General features: G+C 33.8%; 1 pseudogene across 1 annotated transcript; it reads right to left on the bottom strand.

The window, feature by feature from the left end:
• Positions 1 to 4,824: 4,824 nt before the first annotated feature.
• LOC149138581 (CBL-interacting protein kinase 5-like) lies at positions 4,825 to 8,162 on the bottom strand (annotated as a pseudogene). Its single transcript, XR_016264986.1, has 2 exons — positions 7,966 to 8,162; positions 4,825 to 6,750 (listed from the first exon to the last, which is right to left on the bottom strand). The product of XR_016264986.1 is annotated as a CBL-interacting protein kinase 5-like (transcript).
• Between the last annotated feature and the right edge of the window lie 10,395 nt (positions 8,163 to 18,557).

The following is an 18,557-nucleotide window of genomic DNA, read 5'->3' as shown; positions in this document are numbered from 1 at the left end:
CACACGACTGAAACCAACCTAGATCTATCTTAACTCTATATATCTATCAAGCGCCAAGAGGGATCAAATATCTCGAGGTGCAAACCTTCCTCAAGTTTTGCACTAAAAAAATAGTTTTGCACCCCGAGAAATTTGATCCCTCTCGGTGCTTGATAGAACCGAAGTTAATATGGATCTAGGTTGGTTTATATTAAATGAATGATTATTTGTATTTACCAAGAAAGTAAAACTAGTCTTTTAATTAATTATATTCTCTTGGCCAAGATATATTAATAAATAATATTTCATATTTTATTTCTTTTATGATTTTTTAATGTAAAATTTATTAAAGCAAGTTGAAATTTATTTTAGTTTGTTTAGAAGAATTAATGTGTAGAGTTGTATTGCCCACGGGGCATAGAATAGATGGTTATGGGGTGTATTATTAAGTCACTCTGTGATGTGAAGGTCACTGGTTCGAAACTCCGTGAGAAAAAATTCAGCGATGTTAAGGGCTGGTGTGGCTCAGGCTAGGTGCGATCCCCGAGTGATTTTGATGGCTTAGATGCCCATGGTTCGTGGTTTCTCAAGCGAAAAGTTAAGCCTGTAGTCATCTTTGGAGGACAAACAACTTGGAAAACAAAAAAAATGAGTATAGTTGTGTTCTTTCTGGTTGTTTTTCAAATTATTTTTGCATTAAAAGCCAATTTTATTTTATAATTCAAAACTATTATTTCTGTATAAAATATAAATCATATTTATTTTTTATAACTTAACACTTTACACCAGTTAGAAATTTTCCTTCTGGTGATTCTACCAACTGTGTATTTGTACATAGCTTTTAACCCTTAACCAACTATAAATATTCACGTATGATACCTAGAAGAGGTTTAACGATTTCTTTCTCGTAAGGGAAGGAAATATTTAGCTAACAGAGCCACTAAACCCGCTAGGAACAACCACACCAAACAACTTGGGTTATTTAAAGAACCTCGGTCCATGCTCTCTCCTCTTGTTGATGAGTGGTCATTTATGTCTGTCAACAAAACACCAACACCACATTGTCGTTATTGTTATCGTTGCCATTACTAGTCTTGAGGGGCATGTCTACTAATTCCACTATAACAGTGGCGAACAAAGCCATGATTGCAACTGACAATATACACAATAATTGATATAGATGATGTTGAACCTTGTTATTTATTCACACACTATTGTTAGATTTGTAAAAAATGTCTCAATCCATTTAAACAAACAAAATTATCTATAGCCAAAGCCAAGTCAAGGGTTTAGTTTGATTTGGGTTTGCAAATGGATGCACCCATTTTTCATATGTAAGGTGGAAGTGTTTCTTTCATAGAGAATGAAAAGCACCTCCATAAGACTCTCTTTACTTTTTTAGTTTACAAGTGTCATTTTCTAGTTTTGAGACCATGTCTTGTGGTCATTATGCTTGCAGTTAGCATTTGGAATATTATTCATAGCCGTTTTTGATACTTGTAATCTTCTCCTCCTTTTAATGTGTTGAGAGTACAAGTCGGTATTTTCCCTTCGTCATTTTATCATTTGTTGAGCTTGAAAATGGCAAGAATCACTGAGTTATTAGAGTTTCTAGGTACTCTCATACTCTCTCCACTAATGAGTTTGGTAGCATCAAAATTAATAAAGCCTCTCTCTCTGATATTAGAACATGTTTTCAAGTTGCACAAGACAAAATTGACTTTCTACAACTCGAATCTCAGCTAAAACAAAAGACACATCATTTTGAACTAGTTTTTGGTTAGAAAAAATCTTTGTTCGAAGTTGACTCCCATCGTTAGTCAGAGATTGATCAAATAAGTGATGTTGACATTGACGTTGAGGTTGATTCACATCAAGTGCCAATTTCAGAACATATTCGCATAAATAAGTAGAGGTTTAGCCTGCACTTCCCAAGTTGATTACCAAACCTTGGGATTTTTTTAACAATAGGAATAAAATCGGTTTTATGAAAATGATGTTTCATTTCACATTCCAGACTATTCTAAGTCCATCTAGTTTCAGAGTGTTAGATTTCTTCATGATGGTTCATATTTTACCTATTCTAGATTCTACTCCACATTTACAATAGATTTGCAGATGCCAACATTGTGATTGGGTTGGCCATATGGAAAATCAGTGTTTTGATCTTCACCCTTGTGAGAATTTGATATAGTGAAAACAAAATTTCAATTCATTAATAACAAAGTACTCAAAATTGTTTACGTGCAGAATGGAAATAAACTAGCTCAAGCAATGGTAGCTTATCTTTGAAAAGAGACGTGGCAGCTACATGCCTTACGCAGTATGTTACAATGAGGCTTGGAGGCCTATTTATTATTGAGAAACAATGAAAAACCCTAAGCATCCAAAAACCTAACCCTATGAGATGAAGTGCCAAAAGTTTGTGGGCCTCATTGAGGTAAATTGGTACATCAACATCCCAGGGTCATAACTTTGGCATACGATCTCCATTTGATGTGTACAATATCTTATTAAAAAGATCTGAGGACTACAACTTTCGACTACACCCCTTTTGCAAGCTTTGGGTTGGACTATTTTCCAAAAAAAACACCATTTAGGGCCTCAAAACGGCTCAAGAAGTTCAAGACTCAAAAAACTGCCAAAAATAGTAAATTGTGCTACAATTAAAAAAATGAAAAAAAATAATTGTGGAGGTCCAAGTGGAATATGCGGGTGGCCACCAATATCCACCTAGATCAGCATTGTGGTAAGCATACTCATCATTCAATCAAACATTCCAGAAACATGCCTCCTACAAATTCACCTTAAACGGATCACTTCTTAGCAATGGGCTTCAATAGCCAAGAAGATATTTTCATCATACTTCAGAGTTCATTCTCAAGTATTGACAAGTCTTACAGTTGATATTTCTTCATCTTCTCACCTTGTATCTGACACCGGGGAATTGATGGTCAAGTACCTACTTCAAAGATAAACCAAGCGAGCTTGAGCCATAGCCTCAACCAAAGCTAGCTACCAAAGCCTTAAGCCAAAGTCAACCATAGCTAGATTCAGAGTTGTAGTCGGATAGAGAGTCATGCCCCATGAGCATGCTTTTGATTGTTGGCCTAAAGAGTCATGCCCCATGAGCATGGCTTTGATTGTTGGCCTTCCCTAAATCACCACCTACAAAAGACTTTGGTTTCTACTCAACTAAAATCAATGCAACGATAGAGACCTTCAATTCTCCCACCTCATTTGGTTTGTGGTCTTTCGTCATGCCTCATGAGCATGCTTTTGATTGTTGGCCTTCCCTAAATCACCACCTACAGAATACTTTAGTTTCTACTCAACTAAAATCAATGCAACGATAGAGACCTTCAATTCTCCCACCTCATTTGGTTTGTGGTCTTTCTTAGAGCACATCCAACCATTGGCTACTATGCATCTTTGCACTTTAACTCTCTTCTTGGACTCATATACACCCCTTCGGATTGGGGGGATAAATGTTGGATGCCTAATATATTAGGGTTATGTGGACAATTATTGGAAATCCAAGAAACATTAAAAATTGAATCCAAATATTGTATTTATTAATAAAAGGCAATTCACACTTATTCTTCTTCCACTCTGATTAAACATTCAACATATTATAATAATAAAGAAACTATTAACCATAATGCCAAAGTTTTAGTTGAAATGTTTTACCTTTACATTCTTAATATTAATGAATTTAAATCTATTTTTTCATTCTATTAGTAAATAATTAATTCAAACTATACCCTTTAAATATAGACACTATAAACAACTTCTAATTTACCTAATATTATTGAATAAAGCAAAATATCCTATAAAATATTTCTTAAATAATTATTGAATATTTTATTTTTACCATGAATGTTTTAAATTAATATTTAGTTAATGTGAAATTATTTTTACAACTCTTCATTAAAAAATGTTTTTAAATGATTATATACCTTTTAAAGGTAGACAAACAGATGTTTTTAAATGATTATATGCCTTTTAAACATAAACTCTATAAAACAAACTCATATACAAAATATTATTCAATAAATCAAAATATCCCCTTAATGTCAAATAAATGTGATTAATGCATTGGAAAACCAAAAATGTTGTGTTATTTCAGTTTTGCTTTATGGTGGACAGTGACCTAGATATCTAGAAAACATTATACAATGTGGCACGTGGCACACGGTATGTGGGATGGTTTTAGTTGTTAATGTCACCCTGGACCATAAACTTAAGTCAAATCATGAAACTTCCGGCCTATTCTTCAAAGCAGCTTCCGACAAAACGAATTCGAATTCATTATTGCTTTTATTCGTGGCGTAAGCCATCATGAAACTTCCAGCGGATTCCTGGAAACTACTTCAATAAAAGTTTGTTTCTTGCCTTACTCCATGTCATCATGAAACTTCCAGCGGATTCCTGAAAACTACTTACCAATAAAAGCGTGTTTCTTGCCTTACTCCATGTCTCTCTGTGGTGTGGTGTAAACAATCACTGGTGTGGTGTAAACAATCATAGAAACTTGCAGAGGATTCGTCTAAAGAAAACTCTATGGCTTCCCCTGTTAACTTTGCTAACTTATAAACGTTAATGCTCCTGATATTGTCATTTCACTGTCCAATTTCAGGCCAACTACCCTTACCCACCATGTGATACAAAAGAAAAATAAAACGAATAAGTTGAAATGCGGACCCACAGCTACAACTCTGCGTTCACGAAAGTCACGATTAAAGAAAAACTGGTTCACGAATGTCACAATTAAAGAGCAACTCTGACATTTCTGCCATGGTTTACAGAATTGCACACCAAACTCAGCAAGTCAAACACCCAGAAGATACTTAACACACTTCAGCCATACAAAGACCCCTGTCAGAGAAGTCCATGTCTGTTTTTTAAAATAAATCATAAGAAACGACTTTACAAATAGAGAACTAAGGGGAAATAACCTTGAATTGGAAGGAACTGAATATTGGCCTTCACCAATGGAGCTGAGATTCTGAACTCTTCATCAGTCAAATTCTCAACTACTGTCCACAAATTTGAAAATGGGTTTAAATTGCTTAAACTATTCGTGATCGCCATGCCAAGCCCAAACAATGTCTTTGAGACCAGGTCTGAGCTTTTCTTCATAGAATTTCTCATAGTCCAGTGTGTCACCACCGGTTTTTTTCAACTCCACAACAAACAGAGAAGGCGTTACCTCAAATATTTCTGCAACAATAGATAGTTGCCCTTTCCTGCCTCCCACAGACCCCTGCATCTTCACCTTGTAATCTCCCTTCTTCACGGTGAAATTTTCAAGCTTAGCTATTTCCTCGAACTTGGAGATTATATTGGCAACCGGCTGAGTAGATGTGAAGCGTTTATCATGTTTCAGCTGTTTCTCTTCAAACAGGCCTGATAGATCAAAGCCTCGTGAAAGAGAAATGATATCAAATGCATTTAGGCTTGCGGGCTTCTTTTCTGTGCTCTCGGTGGAGACATTCAACACCGAACCCACATCCTCAAGGCTGTTACCATTATCATCCTCTTCTGTATCAAAGTTCACGGGTTTGAAATCCTTTTTGAACCATGGAACTTCCATGAGTCGGGGAATATTGATCCGTGTCTTGGGATTGGGATCCAAAAGCTTAGGCAGCAGCCTCTTAACATCAGAGGAAAACCAAGGCGGGCACTTGAATTCTCCCTTGCAAATTTTTTATACATAGACATCAGATTGGCATCATGAAACGGCAAATAACCAGCCATCAGAACAAACAAAATCACCCCACAGGACCATATATCTGCCTTCAAACCGTCATAGCCTTTTCTGGTTATAACCTCCGGAGCAACATACGCGGGCGTACCACAAGTGGTGTGCAGCAGACCGTCTTGCCTGAGTTGCTGTGTCACTGCGCTCAGACCAAAATCCGAGACTTTGAGGTTCCCATTCTCATCTAAGAGCAGATTTTCTGGCTTCAAATCCCTGTGGTAAACACCTCTACTGTGACAGAAGTCCACGGCACTGATCAGCTGCTGGAAATACTTCCTTGCAGCGTCCTCTTTTAGCTTTCCTTTGGCAACTTTATTGAAGAGTTCTCCTCCTTTGACATACTCCATCACAAAATATATTTTCGTTTTGCTTGCCATGACTTCGTACAGCTGAACAATGTTGGGATGTCTCACTAATCTCATCACAGAGATTTCTCTCTTGATCTGATCCATCATGCCCACTTTGAGAATCTTTTAATGGCCACGCTTTCTCCCGTCTTCGTGTTTCTTGCATGGTAGACCTTTGCAAATGTGCCCTGCCCCAGCAGTTTGCCTAATTCATACTTCCCCATCAATATGCGATTACCATGAATCTGCATTTTTGCTACAGGCAATCCCCTTCTGACAAATCAACAATCTTATTTTATACTACAGGCTAAAATCCCTGACCAAACCCTATAGATATATCGAAAATCAAAGTGGAGACGGAAAATATTTGTTTATTTCAATGAGCTTAACCGTCTCCGATCAGATCATGGTTCCAATCAACTTGCTCTATTATGTGATGATACATCCCGTCCCAAAAGTGCTGCTTTGTATCGTGCAGCAATAAACATATGACCTCATCGGTCCTCTGGAATGACGCTTCAACGTGCATGCACATCTTGCTGCATCCCCTGGTGCGGCCTTTCGACCAAATGAGGTCTCTTCCAAGATAATCTTCACTAGAATCTGATTTACAACGCCCAGGGCTGTACCTTTGTTTCCAATGCCTTTATGCCTCAAAACCTGAAAATTTACCACAGCAAATTCTTTAATCAGGAGAATTCTGTAAGATTATTTTCTGCAACCAAGAAATCGCAACAAATTCACTTACTATGAAATATCCACATTCAAGAAATTCTTTAATTCACTTTTATATCTCTTCATCACATCTATAATTATAAGTTTATTCGCTTGTCAAACTATTTTACAGAGAAACCCTTGTTCCATGGCAGAAACATTCACAAGCAATACTAAAAGTGCATAAGCAATGCAAACCCCTTCAGACCTAAAAACCCCTTCTAGATCTTCAAAGCATAACCTAAAAACCATCAAAGCATCCAAATAATAAAAGATCCGAACAAAGTAATAAGAGCCGAAAATTGCAGAAACAACCGAAATCGAACTTAAATTCAGCAAGCTGTCAGACAGAAGATGAAAAACCCAATCTCTGAAAATTTTCAACAAAATTTGTGCCAAAATCAAAGGTTCGAACCAAATGTCAGGAAAACATTTGCAACGGCCGGAATACCAACTTAAACCTGCAGAAAAGACAGAATTTGCACATACAGAAATCGATCCAACAGATCTTAAAAGCAAAAAAACAATATCAAGCTTCCTTCTCGCGACAAGTTTCCACAAATTATGGGCCAGAATTTGACACTTGCAGCAAATAAGAGGGAAAGATCAATATTTGCCCGGAAATTTCCATATACTAAAAACATTTTACATGATTTAAAGATTTGCTTTTGCCAAACCTTAAAACACAAATCTACCAAAAGTGAGTCTCTCAGCAAACAACATAAAAAGATTTGCATTGCACTCACAACATTTCACATATGTAAAGAAAATCCTTAGGGCAAATCTTCAAACACACACAGGCTTCAACCGTCATTCTACAACAACTTTCATTCAACGAATCATTCCCCTAGTTCAAAAATCACAGCAAATATCGGGGAAAAATCAGTATTTTCGCCGCAAAATCAAACTTTAAGCGAAAGAATTTCAAATTGACAACTGAAATTTCTTACACGCTGCAGCATGTTCATTCCATTGCAAAGCAAACCAAGAAAAAAACAAATCTTTGCAAACACATGGCTTAAATTACACAAACCTACATGTTTGAGCAGCAAAATTTCTATTGCAGGCAGAAACAATCGAACACGCGCAGACACGTTCAGAAATTGAACAAAATATCGCCATTTTAAACAAATAACAAATTATTCAGAGAGGCGAACTTACTGAATCAGAGCTGCTGATACCCGGTTTTTGACAAATTCCGGCGCTTTAGACGGAGGAGATATGGAAGGAAATGTCTACTTAAACACCCTAGGGCCTCGAAATGCCACGCGTCGGTCAAGGATTAGAACCGAGTAAATTGTGGAACAGCGCATTCCAATTTGTTGGAAAAATAAATATTAGGGTTTTATGAGGCAGCCAACGAATACTACTCAGTCCAAACGGTCCACAATTCCTGCCTGACGCGCTTTACATGGGGAGCGCCTTTTAACACACGGTGGGTTAAATATTTTCTTTAATTATTATAATTAATCATTATTTTGTTTGCGTGGTGAAGAGGTAAACGAGAAGTCGGTACCAGCCGGCGAAGGTCGAGAAGGTCGTCTGGTTGGTTGACTCATTGACTCGAGTTTGTTACCGTAGTTAATATTTGACTAGAGTTTGGTTGTGTAGTTAATATTATTAGAATTGCTTGTTTTAATATTTTTTAAAGTTTGTTTGGTGCAGTTAATATTATTAAAATTGATTATTTTAATAATTTTTTTGAGTTTGTTTGGTACAGTTAATATTTAACCATTAAAATGGTTTATAGGTTTTTTCTTTTTTAAATTCACTATGAGGAAAATTGTTTAATGATTTTTTTTTAAATTCATTGTGAGGCTCTCCATAATTTCAGCATTAGTTTAATGTATATTATCGAAGTAATGCTATAATTTTAATAGTAAAGATAAAAAATTTATAATAATAAATCTAATAAATAGTAATAAGTTAATTTTTGAAGTTATAATTGAGATAAAGGTTTATTATAGGTTTGAATTTCAAATTTACAATTTTTTATGAATTTTATTGTGAAATTGAAATACCATGGGATAAAAGAATATCACATTTATGATATTAAAATGAAAAAGTTTTTTTTAATTATTTAGTATTTATTAAATTTAAATTTCAAAATATTTATTATTGGACTATTTTTTATTTTTTTTTAACTTAACAAAATTATGGTAATCTTGAATTTTTTTAATGATTTTTTAGTATAAAAATAGAATTATAAAAAATCCTAGTAAATTCTAATTTTTTTAAAATTACACAAATCATATTTGATCTCTTACCTTTACATTTGAACTTAAAACATTTACAATTTCTTAAAAGAAAACACATTTTCTTAATTATTAAAATAATTTAAAAGAAAACCCATTTTCTTAATTATTAAAATAATTTAATAATTAAACCATGTATTACCCAAGTAAGATCTTTACACATCTTTTTAATTATTTAAGGATTAAATTTTGTTTATAATTAATTTTCATACTCTTTTATATATATATAAAAATTACATTTTAAAATGATTCACCTAAATTTTATATAATAAAATTATTTAATTTTAATAATTATGGTTTAAAAAAAATTATATAAAAGGTTGAACTTTTTATAAATATTAATTTAAAATAGTATATATAATTTCAAAATTGTATATATATATATATGAAAAACAAGTCATGAGAAGTTTTTAATGTTTTACCAATAAGAGTTTTTCAAGTTTTTTTATTTTTCATGGAATACAAGTAACGAGGGGTTTTTAATTTATTTTTATTAACTAAGAAGAGTTTTTGAGTTTTAAAAAAAATGTAAGATTTTCATTAATTAATACTTTATAGAAAAATGAAGTCAAACAAGTGAGAAAGTTGCATATGTTTATATCAATGTTGTTGTATGAGTAGTTGTTATAACAAATAAAGTGTGTTCTGTTTAAGTAATGTAAATTTGTGTTATGTTTAAGTAACGTAAATTAAGTTAATTGCGTTAAAAAACGTTTTTTAGTTTAATATAATAGAGTTGTTGTAATGTTGTGATAGTTTAATGTTTCAAAATAAAATAATAATTATAATTATTAATAAAATATTTTAATTTAGTTTAATTATATAAAATTAAAAATAAAATAAAATAAAAATAAAAAATTATTATAGTTATAATTAGATATAATAGTTTGTGCTTGGGGTAGTTCAATTGGTAATGGCCATGGAAATGAAGTCTCACTGAATCCAAATCCTTGAGTTCAAATTTTGTGCTATCTCCCAATCAAGGTGAGAAGTTGGACATGATGAAGATATAGTCCTACCAAGCTTACAAAATAAAATTAAATTAAAGTTAATAATTAAAATAGTCTAGATCTATCTTAACTCTGGATCTACCAAGCCTCGAGAAAGATCTTTTTAAAGTTAAAAGAAAAATCAAATCTCGATATAATTTTTTTTTATATAAAGTTAAAATAAATTTAAACAATTAATTTAATAATCAAAATGAAAAATTAATAGATAAATTTTTAAAATATGAAAAACCATTAATTTTTCAATTTTTTTATTTTTCATCACCACATACATTACACATAGAACAAAAAGATATATATAGGTGTAAGATGAGAATAGAGTAAGTGTGATAAGAATTATAATAAAGGAAAGAGTGATAGGAAAGTCCAACCAAATAACCTAATATTGGTGATAGGGTGAGATGTTTATTAAATAAATTATAAAAGTGGGTGCTAAAGTGAGATTTTTAATGAATAAAGCACAATAAAGGAAAGTGCGATAAGGAAAGTGTAACTAAATAATTTAATATTGTTTGAAGGTGAATTTTTTAACTAAATAAAATAGAATGTAAAAAAGTCGGATAATAAAATGTAATCAAATAATTTATCATGAGAATTTTACTTAATAATAACTATTTATTAATTTGTTTAATAATTTAACTAATTAAATTTATATTTTCCATTTAATTTAAATTTTTATTTATCATTTAAATTTATTTTAATTTCAATGTTATCAAGAGGGCTAAATTTCCTAATTTTTGTTTTTTAAATTTGTGTAGCAATTAAAAAAATTATACCTTATTTTATTTATTTTCACTTAACTTTTAATAATTCCGATAATTCCAAACTCTTTGGTTTTTTAATATGTCTGAGAGCTAAATCTCCCCAAAAAGAAATCATTTTTTTTTTAAATTTGTGTACCATTGAAAAAATTATACCTTAATTTTTTTTCTCTCTTAACTTTTAATAATTCCAAACTCAAAATGAATTTTGCATAATATTTATGTAACTTAAAACATTTTTTTCTTTGCAATTAATGAAAAGAAATTACTTGCCAATTTTTTTTGAACAGTGATATTTGTAATAATGGTAAATAGTAGTAATTTTTTTTCTTGTTATGGATTTTCACTTGAGTATAAATATAGATAAAATTGTTTATGCTTGGTTAAGAGCTTGTCTTTCTTGGAAGTAAGGAAATAGGTTAATGGCCCAAGATCTAAAAGTATTTGGAAGGAGTGAAACCCTATCCCCTTACGAACCACCAGCGGGTTATTCCAATTGTGGTGGTTTTCCTTGGATAATGGTGATCCCCTTACGGACCACTAGCGAGTTATTCCAGCTGGGGTGGTTTTCATTGGATAACGGTGATGAGTCACCGTGCCCCTTTACAGACCACCAGCAAATTATTCCAGGTAGCGTGGTTTTATTTGAATCACAATGATGAGTCAACCTGCATTCACTATTAACATCAAAAAATGATTGCCTTCACTACAAGCTTGACAAATAAATTATAATAAACTTTCCCACAATATAAAAAAACAAATATAAATAAAAACTCTCATCTAAATAATTTCAAATCATCTCAACAAATATAAATATTACAGCATCATTGCTTTCACCATCTTGAATGGGTGGAGTTGGTTGATCATGGTCAACTCAACCAAGATAAATATAACACATCATTTCACATGCTTTTTCTTCCCTATCATAAATCACGGTGCCACAAATTTTAAGCCATGACTTGACTTGATACCATGTATATATTTGACATGTCTCTTTATGCTTAATCAAATCTATCATTTTGATTCTTGTAATTCTTCCATTTAGCCACAACTCATAATGACAAGCCACAAGGCATGTCAAATCTGACACGACGCCACATTTTAATTATTTTATTTTTGAACAATAGAATTATAGGGCATGTAGGCTATCCTTAGGGCAACAATTCATCTTGAGACTTAATTTTCTATTATTGAGACTTAATTATGGAAAATTATTATTATTATAAATAAATAAATGTAATTGTCTATTATGTAGATAGTTCGAAGAGTTTATATAATTATAGTTGTTAATGTTATTGGTATTTGTTTAATTTTATATTCTTTTAATCTTTCTATGTTAGGTATAGAAATGTTTAATGAAAAAGTTTAGTAGAGGTATTATACATGAATTTCAAGAATTATCTTTTAGGTTTTTTGAAAAAAAATGTGAAGTGGATTCAAGAATTATCTTTTAGGTTTTTTTGAAAAAAAAGGTGAAGTGGATTTGGAGGATAATTATTCATGAATTTTGGTAATTAAATAATGATGAAAATTCTCTCAGAAGATTTTGTTGTAACTATATGACACTACCATCAATATTCATTTTTATTATTTTTATTCATCTTTATTATTCTGGATATTATGTTTGGATATTATGTTTTTAATTATTCCTAGCATAAATCCAACTTCATTCTAAATCTATTATTTATTAAAAGAGATTAAAAAAATTAAACTACAAATATTTAGGGATACTTGAGAATTCTAGAATTAAAATATATTTATAATGGTTTATTGTATCAAATACTTTTTTTAACCTAATATGGGAGATAAAAAGAGGGAAAAAAATTGAAACCAAAAAACTCATCCAAAAGAGTTATTTGTTGTAACTTATGTTATTAATTTTATATAAAGATAAAAAAAAAATGAAAGTGAAATTTTTTTATATTTTTATATTCATATTTCAATGAGTACCTTGAATAAAATATTTGAATATCTATGTTAACTAATATTTCAATATCAATTTCTTATATAAAGTGTTAATTGAAAAAATATATTTTAATGTTGACTTTATATAAAATAAATTTATATCAACTTGATATATAGAGAGATAAAAATAATTTAAAGTAAACTACATAGATCCATCTTAACCTAGATTTATCAAACACTAAGAGGGATCAAGTCCCTTGAGGTGTAAAGCTCTTTTCCTTTGCAAAAATTGAATAAAGGTTTGTACCTTAAGAAATTCTTCTACCCTTATAGATTTGGGGTTAACGTTGGTTTCATATATCTATGCTACATATCAACTCTATTAAGAACTAAAGGGTTCTCTCTCTCTCTCTCTCTCTCTAGCAAGGAACTCATCCAAGATAACATTGTTATAATTCGATGTCATTAATTTTATAGAAAGTAAAAATAAGGCTTCCATAATTTTAAATTAATTATCAATAATTATTAGGTGGATGGTAGTGATTTATCCTTCATGGAACAAAGAACATTGTTATAATTCGATGTCATCAATTTTATAGAAAGTAAAAATAAGGCTTCCATAATTTTAAATTAATTATCAATAATTATTAGGTGGATGGTAGTGATTTATCCTTCATGGAACAGAGTATATACACAAATCAGTGGTTCAAATTTATATCTTTTACCATTTTAATTAAATTGATTAACTAAAAAAGTGTCATATGGAATGAGTTATGGTTTTTTGGGCGTGATATTGATAAACCATGATATTGGCCCATGGTATTATAAGAAAACCTATTTATAGATTAAGAATTTCCATGGTAAAGTGGAGTTAAATAGCCATGATTAAGAATCTTGTTCCATGTTTTTTTAAATGTATATATGTTTAACTTATATTTAAGTTTAGCAAGATTAGATGTTTTTGATCTTAGACTTTTGTGATCCATAATATTTTCTTGATACAAGTTTCTAATTAATGAAATAGAATATTTTTATGGTTGACGGTTCGAACGTACTAATGAGGTTCATCTTCATGACCAAGGTGAAAAAACAGATCAATCAATTGGATTTAAATAGCGATGAGATGCAACAAGTTCAATCAATTGGATTTAAATAGCAATGAGATGCATCAAGTTCCAGAATTAGTTGTTAGGATTATAATATTAATTAATAAATACTAACCTTAACAACGAGTTTTTAGTAAATGTTGACGATGATGGGTCAGCCAACATTCAGGGGATCTCCCCGATATGAGGTCCCAATTAGATTTCACATTGTTTGGTGTAAGAGTCCCATCAGGTATAATGGCCTGGTTTCCAAATACTTAGAGATTTTCCTCGGCTCTAGCTGTTGGCACATGAGAGTGTTGTAATGGTATCTTCGAAAAGAAAGGTGAGTGTGCCTTGTGAGTGTGCAATGTAATTGTGTCTAGGTTCTCTTATTGCAAAAGGGGGGAGAAAAATGAGCCTCTAAGTGAGAGGTAATAGTACCACCCAGGAAGAGACACACGTGAACCAGGAAGGCTTTTCCAACATCCAGCAGAATAGTCCACAATGGATGCGACAATCGTTACAACCAAAGAACAGGGAAAGATCTGTCTACCATCCAGTGGAGTAGTCCACAGCGAATGTGACAGTCATTACAATCGATGAGTAAGGAAAGATTTGTCTAGTATCTTGTGGAATATTCCAGAAGGATGAGATAGCAGTAGAAACCATTACAACACATTCCCAACAAGATAAGCACTAAAACAACTAAAATAGTTCAACTATCTTAGTACATGTGGAAGAAAACATGAAATACAAATGCTCACAAAATAGTCTTACAAACATCCATATCTCATGCATGGAAACATGTTGGCCTGAGGCTTCTATATTAAGCAAAAGTTCCGAGACACATATTTACTTCACACATCACTAGCCCCAGTAGTGGGACATTAGAGCTACTCCTTGCTCCTCAAAGAACTGACTGAAACTCTCTATGATTTGCAGGAGGAGCCAAGGTGAAAATTCTTTTGCTCATACAATGAGGGGGTATATATAACCAAGGGGTGATGCTTGAATCTTGTGACTCTTTGACTTCCCGCATGATTGTTCAACTTCCTATGAATTTTCAACTGACATGAATCTTCATATTCATATGTGTCCATTGGACTTCCACTTTACATTACATTTAATTTGCACTATACATGGCTCATAATAGTGATGTGGCCTTTGAAAACTCATGACACGACTTTACATGACACTGCTGATATGAATTGTCTTGTTGAGGTGGCAATGTCAAGTCATTGTTTCTATTGAGTGATGGATGTGTTCTTGGATGTGCTTTCTCTTCTCCTTCACATAACTTGATGATGCAAGGTCTTCAATGATCTTTGGTTTTAAGAGGTGGTTGCATGAATGTGTTCCATTTGCTTGTTCTTAATAAGCTCATTTGCTCATCTAGCTGCTAGTGAGTCTCCTAGCATGTGTTCTCCTTCTTTATCATCTCACCATGATCTAATAGTGTACCTATTCCTGCAATTCACTCATGACAGGACTACGTCAATGGAAAAACTCCCTAGTCTAAGATGATAAATCGTTATCCATGGATTGGGCCTAGGACGGGTGACAGGTCGGGAAAGAGGGCCTAATAACTGTGCATTATGCAGTTCCAGGTGACAGGGAGAGAGGTTGGCCACTAAGACTACATAGAGCGCAGATGAGTCTTGGTTCAGGAACTTCTAAGAACAGTACTCACTGAGGGGAAAAATTGCACAGGGGTCACTAGGAGACAGGATTGCATAGTTGAGACAGTCAGTGGTTGATGTAGGATGGGACCCTGGGAGGCAGGTCTACGTAGTTTTCAGGGGTAAGGCAGGACTGGCCAGCAGAGGGACCTGGAAGGTAGATTTGCACAATTCATGAGGTCAGTGAGCTCCGATTGAGGGAGGACACTAGGGGACACTTCTGCGTAGTTCAAGGAGGTAAGGTAAGCTGAGTTCTCTGCGCATTGTGGGATTCCAGTAGGCAAGGGGGGAAGCTTGAGGACTAATCTTGTGAAATGCGTAATACAGGTCAGGTTGGGAAGAGTTAATGTGTAATTTTGGGGATGAAGGGAGGTTGCTAAGATCTGGAATTGTGCATTACAAATGCCCTGGGGGACAGTGACTGCACACTGCGCAGTTCCAGGCAGCAAGGTTACATCACTGATGGTTGAGGTTGCACAGTGTGCAATTCAGCCGGGGTTCGGTGAAATTGAGTTGCCCAGTCGGGAGGATTTTTGGAGAAATGGCTAAGTGCGGGAAAAGGTGAACTTGTGAAGAACTTGAACTTGTGATAACACATTTAGCATATTTCGACGACACGACAACATTGACCTCTGAAAAACAAGACAAAGCATTACCCTCTGTGTGACTTTCTTAGAACAAAAAGCGACAAGTGACACTTGAGATAGACTTTAGGACGACCATGATGACACTTGTGCGACAATGCTTAAAACTTTGTGTATGAGTGTGACAGATGTTTACATAGCTAGGACCACTCGAATACACAAAGAAAAACCTTCAAAACCACCAAAAAAGGTCTGCAAGCATGGTAAAACAATCAAACATGCCAAAAGACAACAATTGATTAAACAAGAAAAAGGGGTGAAATGAGGTCAAGTGTTTGCAACAATAAATGTAAAGACCAAGGAAGGCTTTGAAATTCGAGTGCAAGCCAAAATTTCGGAGGGTGTTGTAGTTGTTACAACACTTGGTGACACACTGGTTGAATTCCAACTTCTCTGTCTTCGTTCATTTTTTAGTGCAGGGCCTTGGTCCTTCAAGGAGTATTGATTCATTGTGCATATTACTTTGGCTTCCCCACTTACCCTGTTATCACTTAGAACTAAAATTGATATATGTAACTTTTCATCCTAGCCCGATGACAAGGTCAGTGCTAGTTTATTTTTGTTTTAAATTTCTTCCCTTAGAATCTGGAGTTTAGAAGAGTTTTTGAGTCAAGTTATTCTCAGCTCCCATTGGTTCCCCTCCATCTACCATTGTTTTATAGCCACTTGTTATCTTATGTCAGTCACCTTGCCTTTTTGTAATTTCACAGCGCAATCATAATTAGGCAGTTTCGCAGCGCATCATTAAAATTTAAAACTAACAGCGCTGCGAAATCATGGATTCGTACATTTCGCAGCGAATCTTTCCCAAAATGTCAAGTCCGTTAGGTGAGTCATAGGCCGTGTCTTCTCATGTCATCTCATGTACCCCTCTTATCACATTTCACCACTCATTTCCACTATCACCACCACTAGATCTGTTGATACGCACGAATTATCATTTCCAAGAAAGACCACTGTGCATAAATCTTAATGATGGCCGTAAGTCTTGCATGAATGACAAATCTGCAAGATTACAACTTGAAAGATTTTAAATGACAAAATTTTAAAATTCAACTGCAAAGATAATCAAGCGAGGCTGATAATCAAGCGAGGCTGAATTCAAATAGAAGCTGAATCACAATTCCAACCGGAGCTGGTAGTCATTGTTTGCGAAGATTTGGAAGAATCAATGGAGAAAAAGGAGCACAGATCCGGCAAATGTCTAAGGACTGAGCCTGAAGGCTTGGATATAACGCTAAGAAATAAAGAGGTGGAGAAAGCATTTAAAAAGGCCGGGTGCTGGAATTTTTGCAAAAAGTTACAAGGAGGACATGCACAGGTAACTAAAGAATTTGCACTTAACTTCACAGGCTTGAATTCAAAAGTAGCCATGATAGAATTGCAGGTTTCGCCAGAAGTGATATCTACTGTGACAGAGATCCCACGAGGACAAGAGCAATGGTTTAAAAACTTCAAGTTTGACATGAATCCTTGCAAGGAGTTTTTGAAGGATGAATTTGTAAATGAAGATTTAAGTAAGGCAGTGCCCAGGAATTATGTCAAAGAATATTATGCTCATTTACTCACCTGCATACAGAAATATCTGACTTGTGAAGGAAGATATAACAAGGTTTACTCTTACCATTTTAAACTCCTTTTGCATTTCACCGGGAAGGTCTCATAGACTTACATTTTTATCTTTTCCGTAGTTTGAGTAAGATGTGTGATAAGGTACAGCTGAGGAAAGAGGATTGTGAAACCTCTTTGTTTCATCATGGTTTGATCAAACTACTGGTTTTAGATGTGCTCCAAAAGGTAGACAGAGATTGGAATTCATTCATTTTTATGGCTGGCTTCAAAAGCCAGACTGGTCTCACTCCTCCACCTGCTAGAGATTTTACAATAGCTGAGCTCCAAACAGAAACAAGAGCTAAAAGAGTTCCAAAGTCACAAGTAAGAAAACAAGTGAAGCCACTCATCATCCAAGATCAACCTCAGCAATCAACTAAGGAAAAAGCTCATGGTAAAAAGACTGCACCTGAAACAAGCACATCTGAAGTAGTCTCAAGGATAAGAACAAGAAGCCAGATGAATAAGGAAAAAGGTAAAGCTATAGCAGTCGAAGAAAGTCCAGTGTCCAAGGCAAGTTTAAATGACTTATTACAGGCTATTGAATTTGAGCAATCTCTACCAGTTCAAATTGAGTTGATACAGTCAGAACAAGAAAGCACCAAGAAAGCTAAGGCCTCAAAAAGGCTTAAATTTGACGAGCCAGCTGAAGAGTTTGTTTTTAAACCTAGAAGACCTATGACAAGGAGATTCCAGCAAGTACAGGAAGCACTGCCAAGAACAGAGGAAACAGGAGAAGGGACACAGAAAAACACTGGCAAAACAGTCATTACATCTAAAGAAGATAATATAGCAGACCTGAA

Source organism: Pinus tabuliformis, chromosome X (genome assembly GCF_031772625.1).
Source record: "Pinus tabuliformis cultivar Carrire ecotype Pingquan chromosome X, CPIR1, whole genome shotgun sequence".
Taxonomy (NCBI): domain Eukaryota; kingdom Viridiplantae; phylum Streptophyta; class Pinopsida; order Pinales; family Pinaceae; genus Pinus; species Pinus tabuliformis.
The sequence above is the reverse complement of the archived record's forward strand: the minus strand, read 5'-3'. Positions and strand labels throughout refer to the sequence as shown.